The following is a 6,434-nucleotide window of genomic DNA, read 5'->3' on the forward strand; positions in this document are numbered from 1 at the left end:
AATGGGAGGAAACATCTATAGATCATATATCTGATATGGAATTTGTATCTAGAATACATAAAGAAGTCTTACACCTTAAAACCATAATACAAATGGCTGGCATGGTGGCTTATGCCTGTAATCCCAGCAATTTGGGAGGCTGAGGTGGGCGGATCATCTGAGGTCAGGAGTTTGAGACCAGCCTGATCAACACGGTGAAACTTCATCTCTACTAAAAATACAAAAATTAGCAGGGCATGGTGCTGGGTGCCTGTAATCCCAGCTACTTGGGAGGCTGAGGCAGAAGAATTGCTTGAACCTGGGAGGCAGAGGTTGCAGTGAGCTGAGATCCCGCCACTGCACTCCAGCCTGGCAACAGAGACCCTGTGTCAAAAAAACAAAAAGGACGTTGGGTCTGATGGGGTTGAGAGGATTATCTGTGATCAACATATAGCCTATTAGATAAGAGTCAGGGTTTTTCTGTTCTGTTTTTTTGCTTTTGTTGTTGTTGTTGTTGTTGTTGTTCCACAATAGATTCAGTCTTAAAGACTACCCGGGGAAAGCAACAGCAAAATTATAAAATAATTTATTCCTCGCTTCTGCTATCAACTTGTTCTTTATTTAGACGTTCTGTTTCTGGAAGTATATATAATTATACTGTGTGCCACACGTATCTGTCATTCTGTTATACAATGACGTATTTCACAATGTCTATGTGCCAGATAAGCGAGTCTTACATCTTTAAATGCCTAAACATTTAATTTAAACATTTTTTCATTGTAGATTCTCCTGAACAAATGACACTGTCTCTTCTGACTGGCCTTTTGCAGCTCAAGGCCATTGTGACAAATGTCAGTCTTACATAACTGTAACCAAATGACACCCTAAGGCACATTGAGGTCTCTAAACTAAATGGCCCCAGACTGATGAGTTTTTTGGAGTTCTTGGCTCTGCTTTTTATAGAAACATTTCTTTTTTTATGGGCTATTTGTGTATTGCTGCTCTTAGTACTGGTGGCCTCGGGCAATACGTCCCACCTCTTTCTAATTTACTGCATTCATACAAATGTTTGTTTTACCACCTACTTTACTGGTGACATAATACATTTTTCATCTGTTAGATCCTAGGCCTATAGCCATAGTCTTTTCAATTCCAAGTTTCAGAAGGCTAGTAGCTTAAGTAAAAAATGAACATTTATTATAAGATTATGGCGGTATCTCAAAGGTAAAGGTGAATGGGGGGAGGGGACAAAACCAGGAAGTGGAAGCTCAGCAGAAACCAGAGGCTGTTCTCTTTGTCTCTCTCACCTCTGTGCGTCTTTGTCCAGCTGTGTCATTATTTTGCTTCTGCAGATTACTGTTCGCAGCTTCTCCATGCATGCGACAGTTCTGTCAAATCAGTTCCAGTCACCTGCAGAGAAGAAAGAGTTGTCTCTATCCCAATGCCAAAGCCAAAGGAGAGACTGGCCCGGTTGGGTCAGTTTCCCACCTGTGGTCCAGTCAGCTATGGCCAGGAGGATAAGGTCACATAGTATAAAAACGGCTGCTGCACCACCTCTGCCTAGAGGAAGCGGGTACTGACGAACTGGCTTCACCAGCAACAAAGGAACCAGAAAATCGAAACTGCTCCAGTCGCATCTGAACTAAAAAGAGGCCAGGCGCGGTGGCTCACGACTGTAATCCCACATTTTGGGAGGCTAAGGCAGATAGATCGCTTGAACTCAGGAGTTCAAGACCAGCCTGGGCAATCTGATGAAACTCCATCTCTACCAAAAATACAAAAAATTAGCTGGGCATGGTGGCACATGCCTGTAGTCCTAGCTATTTGGGAGGCTGAGGTTGGAGGATTGCTCAAACCCAGGAGGCGGAGGTTGCAGTGAGCCGAGATCATGCTGCTGCATTCCAGCCCAGGTGACACAGTGAGACCCTGTCTCAAAAAGAGAGAAAAAAAGAAAGAAAGAAAAAAAAAAGAACGATAAGCTTGGTGTGAGGGCCTGAGATGCTCCCCTATGAAGAAAGAATATGAGGTCTGGTCCCATAGATTCATGGTATATACTTTGCTTTTCTTGAGACATTGGTTGTTTACTCCCTGTTTATTGGATTATCACTGAGACATAACTCACATATCATACAATTTACTCTTTTTAAATGTACAGTTCAGCAGCTTTTAGTATATTCATAGGTTCCGCAACTATCACCACTTTCTTTTCCAGCACATTTTCATCACCCTAAATGGAAACCTTGTACTCATTAGCAGTTACTTTCCAACCTTTCTTTCCCCCAGTCCCTGGCAACCACTAATCTACTTTCAGTTTTCTTTTGTTTTGTTTTGAGACGGAGTTTTGCCCTTGTTGCCCAGGTTGGACTGCAATGGTGCGATCTCAGATCACCGCAACCTCCGCCTCCCAGGTTCAAGCAATTTTCCTGCCTCAGCCTCCCAAGTAGCTGGGATTACAGGCGTGCACCACCATGCCCAGCTAATGTTGTATTTTTAGTAGAGATAGGGTGTCTCTATGTTGGTCAGGCTAGTCTCGAACTCCTGACCTCAGGTGATCTGCCCACCTCAGCCTCCCAAAGTGCTGGGATTATAGGTATGAGCTACCGCAACTGGCCTCTACTTTCGGTTTCTATGGATTTGCCTACTCCAGACATTTCCTATACATAGAATCACACAATAAGTGCCTTGTCGCATCTGGCTTCTCTCACTCAGCGTGGTGTTTTCAAGGGTCATCTGTGGTGCAGCGCGTGTCAGTGCTTCATTCCTTTCTGTGGCTGAATCACAGTCCATTGTAGGGATGGACCACATTGTGTTTACGTGTTCATTAGTTAATGGACGTTTAGGTTGTTTCTACTTTTGGGCCATTATGAATGTTGCTGCGAATACTCACGTACAAGTTTTTGCATGAACATCTTTTTTTTTTTCCAGAGCAGGGGTGGAAGTTTATTTGAAATGCCTTAGAACAGGAAAGGAAGCTGCACTTGGAAGAGACCCAAGTGGGCATGGGAAGGTTAAAGAGACAAGGTCAAATGCCAAATATATCTTTTCTTTTCTTTCTTTTTTTCTTTTTTTTTAACTTTGAGACGGAGTCTCGCTCTGTCACCTAGGCTGGAGTGCAATGGTGTGATCTCGGCTCACTGTAAACTCCACCTCCCAGGTTCAAGTGATTCTCTTGCCTCAGCCTCCTGAGTAGCTGATTACAGGGATTACAGGCATGCACCACCATGCCTGGCTAATGTTTGTATTTTTAGTAGAGATGGGGTTTCTCCAGGCTGCCCAGCCTGGTTTTGAACTCCTGGCCTCAAGTGATCCACCTGCCTCAGCCTCCCAAAGTGCTGGGATGACAGGCGTGAACCACTGAGCCCCGCCCAGAAAATATCTTTTTAATTCTCTGGGGAAATCCTGGAAGAGGACTATCTTGGTCCTACAGTAATTCTATGTTTAACATTTTGAGGAACTGCTGTTTTCCAAAGGAGCTGGACCATTTTACATTCCCACGAGTAATGTGTGAGGGTTCCAGTTTCTCCACATCCTTGCCAGCTTTTTTTTTTTTTTTTTTTTTTTTTTTTTTTGTTGAGACAGTCTCGCTTTGTCGCCCAGACTGGAGTGCAGTGGCCGGATCTCAGCTCACTGCAAGCTCCGCCTCCCAGGTTCACGCCATTCTCCTGCCTCAGCCTCCCGAGCAGCTGGGACCACAGACGCCCGCCACCTCGCCCGGCTAGGTTTTTGTATTTTTTAGTAGAGACGGGGTTTCACCGTGCTAGCCAGGATGGTCTCGATCTCCTGACCTTGTGATCCGCCCGTCTCGGCCTCCCAAAGTGCCGGGATTACAGGCTTGAGCCACCGCGCCCGGCCCTTGCCAGCTTTTTGATTGTCCATCTTTTTAATTATAACCATGCTAGTGAGGAGGAAATGGTATCTCACTGTGGCTTTGATTCGCATTTCCCTAATGATAATGATATTGAGAATCTTCTTGTGTTTATTGATCTCATGTGTATATCTTCTTTGGAGAAATGTCTATTCAGATATGTTTGCCCATTTTTAAATAGGGTTGTCATTTTATTGGTGAGTTGTAAGAGTTCTTACGATATCTGAAATATTAGATCCTTAACAGATATAGGATATGTGAATATTTTTCTCATTCTGTGGATTTTTTCCCTTTCTTGATGGCAACTTTGAACCGCAAACTTTTCGGTTTTGACTGAGTAGTCCAATTTATCTATTTTCTTCTTTTGTTGCCTTGCTTTAGGCAACAAAATCTAAATCTAAAACACCACTGTCTAATCCGAGGTCACAAAGATTTGCCCCTATGTTTTCATCAGAGATATTTATAAATTTAGCTCTTATATTTATGCCTTTGATCTGTTTTTTTCTTTCTTTCTTTCCTTATTTTTATTATTAAGACAGAGTCTCATGTGTCACTCAGGCTGGAGTGCAGTGGCATGATCTCAGTTCACTGCAGCCTCTGCCTGCTGGGTTCAAGCAATTCTCCTACCTCACCCTCCCAAGTAGCTGGGATTACAGGCATGCGCCACCACACCCAGCTAATTTTTGTATTTTTAGTAGAGACGGGGTTTCACCATGTTGGTCAGGCTGGTCTCAAACTCCCAACCTCAAGTGATCCACCTGCCTCAACCTCTTGAAGTGCTGGGATTACAGGTGTGAGCCACGCCTGGCCAACTTTTTTTTTTTTTAATTTATGTAGCTAGGACTACAGGTATGTGTTACCATGCCCAGCTAATTTTTGTACTTTTTGTAGAGACGGGGTTTCATCATGTTGCCCAGGCTGGTCTGGAACTCCTGAGCTCAAGTGATCCACCCATCTCGGCCTCCCAAAGTGCTGGAATTACAGGCGTGAGCCACCATGCCTGGCCTTTTTTATTTTTGAGACAGGGTCTCACTCTGTCACCCAGGCTGCAGTGTAGTGGCACAACTGCAGCTCACTGCAGCCTTGACCTCCTAAACTCAAGTGATCCTCCTGCCTCAGCCTCCCAAGTAGCTGGGACCACCAGCATGCACCAGCATGCCTGGCTAATTTTTAAAGTATTTATAGAGATGGGGGTCTCCCTATGTTGTCCAGACTGGTCTCAAACTCCTGGGCTCAAGCAATCCTCCCAACTTAGTCTCTCAAAGTGCTGGGATTATAGGAATGGGCCACCGTGTCTAGCCAATAAAGTTATTTTTTAAAAAGAGATAAACCAAGGCCAACAGTGTAAACAAAATAACTTTCTTTTCCAAATCATTTTTTAGAATCAGCTTCTTTGGTCGGGCCTAATGATGTTACCAACTAGTAATTTATAAAAACTTGCATTTCTACATTTTTCTTAACTGACCCCATTCCAAAACACAAGCAAACCATCTAAATTCAAGATTTGTAAGGTTGGGACTAATTCATTAATATAGGGTAAAGCATGAATGAAGGCTGGAAATGTGTTTTGATTGCTGCCATTATTTTTTATTTATTTTTTTCTGAGATGGAGTTTCACTCTTGCCACCCAGGCTGGAGTGCAATGGCATGATCTCAGCTCACAGCAACCTCTGCCTCCTCGGTTCAAGCAATTCTCCTGCCTCAGCCTCCTGAGTAGCTGTAATTACAGGCATGTGCCACCACGCCCAGCTAATTTTTTGTATTTTTAGTAGAGACAGGGTTTCTCCATGTTGGTCAGGCTGGTCTCGAACTCCCAGTCTCAGGTGATCTGCCCACCTCAGCCTCCCAAAGTGCTGGGATTACAGGCGTGAGCCACCGCGCCTGGCGTTTTTGGGGCGTTTGTTTTGAGATGGAGTCTCTGTCACCCAGGCTGGAGTGCAGTGGCACCATTTCAGTTCACTGCAACCTCCGCCTCCCAGGTTCAAGCAATTCTTCCTGCCTCAGCCTCCCGAGTAGCTGGGATTACAGGCACCTGCCACAATGCCCAGCTAAGTTTTTTGTATTTTTAGTAGAGATGGGGTTTCACCACGTTGGTGGCCAGGCTGGTCTCCAGCTCCTGACCTCACATGATCATCCGCCCACCTCGGCCTCCCAAAGTGCTGGAGTTATAGGTGTGAGCCACTGTGCCCAGCCATCTTTTGATTCTTAAGGAAATTATTTTTAAGTCTGCTTCCAATGAGGATTTAGCAATGGAGTTTTCTTCTTCAACAGATAATCTGAGGCTTCCCAACTGCACCAAGCTCCATTTGGGCAGAGACCTTACTTGTCTGTTCACTCCATATCCCTAGCATCAAGAAAACTGCCAAGCACAACACAGGCACTCAGTAAATTTCTGTCAAATGAATGAATAAAATACCACCACCTTTTCCTGGGACCATTTTGGACCAAGGCTGGCATAGGCATCTCTGTTCCTCCCTCTAACTTAACAATTCCATCTCTTAGAGGCAGATGCTGCCTGTTTTCTGCAAATTTTATTATCCACCTCTCTATATTGGGAAAAACAAGTTGGTGTGGTTTACTTAAGAATCTC

At 44.3% G+C, this 6,434-nt stretch overlaps 1 long non-coding RNA gene across 6 annotated transcripts in view; it reads right to left on the minus strand.

Annotated features, from left to right (window-relative positions):
* LOC107126795 (uncharacterized) overlaps nucleotides 1–6,434 on the minus strand; it is a 61,827-nt gene that overhangs the window by 53,528 nt on the left and 1,865 nt on the right. For all 6 annotated transcript variants that reach the window (XR_012420783.1, XR_012420784.1, XR_010579629.2 and 3 more), the window contains exon 2: nucleotides 1,287–1,389. This is a non-coding gene — a long non-coding RNA (uncharacterized lncRNA). The remainder of the gene's footprint in view (nucleotides 1–1,286; nucleotides 1,390–6,434) is intronic.

The sequence above is a fragment of the Macaca fascicularis genome, chromosome 11 (genome assembly GCF_037993035.2).
Source record: "Macaca fascicularis isolate 582-1 chromosome 11, T2T-MFA8v1.1".
NCBI classification, from domain to species: domain Eukaryota; kingdom Metazoa; phylum Chordata; class Mammalia; order Primates; family Cercopithecidae; genus Macaca; species Macaca fascicularis.